Here is a 3,962-nt window from a genome sequence, read left to right as displayed (position 1 = left end):
TTTTTTGTTAGTTTTACAATTTATATTTATATACCTTTATGCATGTCCACTTTTTACTTTTTAATCATTTCGCTTAGTTGAAAGTTTAAATTGTTTTATAGTAAAAAAATGTAAATATTTATATTTAAAATTTAATTAATTTTCAAATCATAATTTAAGAATCATCACATAAGTTAAATAAAAGAAAAGATAATTAATATTCTAGATGGCCTAGTTCACTTTCTAGCTAATATCATAATGGAACTGAAATTTCTTCACAGATTGTTAATGCTTTTTAAAAGAAAATTATTTTGCTTAATTTACACGAAATTGTCAACGTCTAACATTTAATTTTTGATAAAAGAGGATGCCTGATGATAAACTCAGCTTTTGTTAGTTTTTATGGACGTTGAAAAACATATTTGTTGAAAGTATTTATGGTTACAACATTTTTTTATTTGTCAATTATGCAATTCAGCTTTTACCATTATCAAGTCCTACATCTGTTTCTTTCTTTCAAATAACAATCACTTTCGAAAATAATACAAACAAAAGTTGGATGAATTGAAATTCTTGTGGTTACTTTTTAAAAATAATTGTGCTACAATTGTCGTGAATATTTTTGCTGATTGCAGGTATTTGTTTATAGGATTATTGATATCTATTTATTCATTATTTTGTTCAACTGTTCCAAAATCATCTCTCTCTATATATGTATAATAAATCACCATTAACTTGCAAAATGAAAGAGTTGCAAGTGGACATATCAGGCATTGCTTCAGCAACGGATAATCCCAACATCTCCATTCTTGTAACTATCTTAACCTTTAATCATATTTAATTTTGTAAAATGTTTCATGAATGTTTGAGAAAATTATATATTGGTTTTCCTGTTTCTGTTGTACTATACCTGTTTCATATTAATTTGTTCAAATGTTTTTTTTTGATATCTTGAAACAATTATATGCAAAAAAGGAAGATATATATATATACACATACATATTTATATAAATATATTGATGTTTTTCTCATATAAATCTTTTCAGGATGTACAAGGAAATTACGCTGCTCTTGTTAATTGGTTTGGTGGCATGGATATACTAGGCCATTCAGCCTCCACCTCCCAAAATCTGTGAATCTCTAGATGGAGCTCCTATTACAACAAATAGAATAAAACTGAGGGATGAAAGGTATTTGGCCTACAAAGAACATGGTGTAGCCAAGGAAATGGAAAAACATAAGCTCATCTTTGTTCATGGTTTTGCTAGTTGTAGACACGATGAAGCCCTTGTCTCACAGTTATCCTTGGTACTTCTTCCTTGTTTCATTTGTTTAGTATTATTATGGATTCAATCATTTGTTTGATGTAGTCCTGGATTCATCATTTTAGGATGTTGTTGAAGAGCTAGGGATATACAGTTGTCCTTTGATAGACCAAGGTATGGAGAAAGTGATCCTCATCCCAAACAAATACTGAAGATATTGGCTCTTGATATACAGAGCTATCTGATCAGTTAAGACTTGGTTCAAAATTCTATCTAGTTGGGTATTCTATGGGTGGTCATGCTGTCTAGAGTTGTCTCAAATACATACCTCATAGGTAAAATTCATTTGAATGTTAAACATATTCGTCAATGCTGCTGGGGTGAGTGTCTGATTGTAACTAATAAGTTAAAATTACTATGGAGGTCCCTATAATAGGAATTAGATTGTAGTTTTTTCCCTCTATTGAAAAACGGGCAAATTAATCCTTTGACATTAGAGGAAAGAGCAAATTGATTCTTTGTGGTAAAATTTTTATCCATTTGTACTGTTAAAAATTAACATGGCTGATAGAATAGCTAGCTATGTATACATCATGCTGACGTACAAAAATTAATTTTTAACAACAAACGGTTTGCTCTTTAATCTAACGTATTAATTTACCCAGTTTTTTGGTAAAAGGGGTCAAATACATTCTAACCCCTAATACAATGGTCTTCATGGTACTTTTACCTAACCTTTTTTGAGTAAAAGAAGCCAAATATATTCCAACCCCTAATACAATTGCCTTCATGGTACTTTTACCTAGCCAATATGTGCCTCTTGTGCAATGTTTCATTGGTTTTTGTTTAAAGGGCGTAAAGTATTGTTCCAATTTCCCAAATTTTACATGTGACAATGTTTTTATAGGCTAGCAGGAGCAACACTAGTGGCACTGGTTGTCAACTACTGGTGGCCTGTTTTCCTGCAAACTTATCTAAAGAAGCATACTATCTTCAGCTTCCTCAAGATCAATGGACGTTGTGTGTTGCTCACTATATGCCATTTTTAGTCTGTTGGTGGAACACTCAAAATTTTTTTCCTACCTCCGCTGTCGTTTCATGTAGATTTGAAATTTTCTGCCCCCCAAATCTCTGACTTCTACCTAAAATGGCTTATAGACAGAACCAACAGGTAACTAACTTTCTTTCTATTAAGATAAGGAGTGTTCATTGATATTATTAGAATTAAATGACCTGAATCCTTATTTAAATAAAATACAGTGGTAAAATAAAATAAAAGTAAAATTAATATAGAACTATACTTCTTTTATTTTATTTTAGAATAAGGTTTTTTAAACCTTCTTAAACTCCATTTATTTTATATTGATTAGAATAAGGTGTTTCAGTCTTATTAGAATATGGCTTTGCAAGCCTATAAATAGACATAGCCTATTCCTCTTGTATTCATTCGAATTTGACATAGTGAATTTTCTTCTCCTCTGCCCTTGGTTTTTTCCCGAAAGGGTTTCCACGTAAAAATCTGTGTGTTATTTATTTTATTTTATTTTCTTACAAAGTGGTATCAGAGCTTCCAGGTTGTTCATCTCAATCACGGTAATGGCGTCTTTGAAGTATGAAATTTTGCTGTTGGATCGCAACACCAGATTTGTATTGTGGCAGATTAAGATGGAAGTATTTCTTCACAGATGGATCTGGAGGATGTCCTGCTAGGGATAGATAAGATGCCTTCAACATTAAAAGATAAAGAGAAGAAGCGTAAGGATCGAAAGGCGTTAACACAATTACATCTGCATTTTTCCAACAAAATTTTGCAGGATGTGATGAAAGAGAAGACCGCCGCTGCATTATAGAAGAGGCTAGAACAAATATGTATGTCAAAAACTCTAACAAGCAAGTTGCATATGAAGCAGCGTCTTTATGCTCATCGTTTAGAGGAAGGTGTGTCTGTACACAAACACTTAGTGCGATAAGGAAGATCTAGGGTTGATTCTAATTTGTTCGTTCCCCCGTCTTATTCAACCTTTAGAGACACGATTTTATATAGCTGCGAGTCTTTGACCTCATATGATAAGATGAAGCATCTTGTGGTTAAACACGACTCTCAAGGAGAGGGTCTCATTGTGGGAGACAAGATCAGAATGCTAATGATGATCGTGGAAGGACACAGGAACGGAATCCTCGCGGTAAATCTAAGGGTATATCAAAGTCTTCAAACAGAGGTAAAACTTGTAACTTCTACAAGAAGAAAGGGCACATTAAATTTGAGTGCTATAAGCTACAGAACAAGATTAAAAGGCAAGCTACGAATCAAAAGGGAAAACAACCAAAAAATTTCGGTGAAGCTGATGTTCTAGAAGACTACAGCGATGGTGAACTTCTAGTTGCTTCGGTCAACAATTCTAAAGTGAGCGAGGAGTGGATACTTGATTCAGGCTACACCTTCCACATGAGTCGCAATCGGGATTGGTTTACAACTAACAAAAAAGTGTCTGAAGGTGTTGTTTTTATGGGAAATAATGCTTCGTGTAAAATCGTAGGTGTTGGAAAATTAAAGTTAAGATGTTTGATGGAGTTATCAGAATACTTAGTGACGTATGACATGTTCCAAAATTGAAAAGAAATTTAATTTCATTGAGTACTCTTGATTCAAAAGGGTACAGATACACAGCTGAAAGTGGGGTTTTAAAGATTTCCAAAGGTTCCCTTATTGTGATGAAA

General features: G+C 32.8%; 1 pseudogene; it reads left to right on the top strand.

Annotated features, from left to right (window-relative positions):
• Positions 1 to 1,026: 1,026 nt before the first annotated feature.
• LOC107959809 (uncharacterized) lies at positions 1,027 to 2,379 on the top strand (annotated as a pseudogene).
• The last annotated feature ends 1,583 nt before the right edge of the window (positions 2,380 to 3,962 follow it).

Source organism: Gossypium hirsutum, chromosome A12 (assembly GCF_007990345.1).
Source record: "Gossypium hirsutum isolate 1008001.06 chromosome A12, Gossypium_hirsutum_v2.1, whole genome shotgun sequence".
Lineage (NCBI taxonomy): Eukaryota > Viridiplantae > Streptophyta > Magnoliopsida > Malvales > Malvaceae > Gossypium > Gossypium hirsutum.
This window is presented reverse-complemented; position numbering and strand designations above follow the sequence as displayed.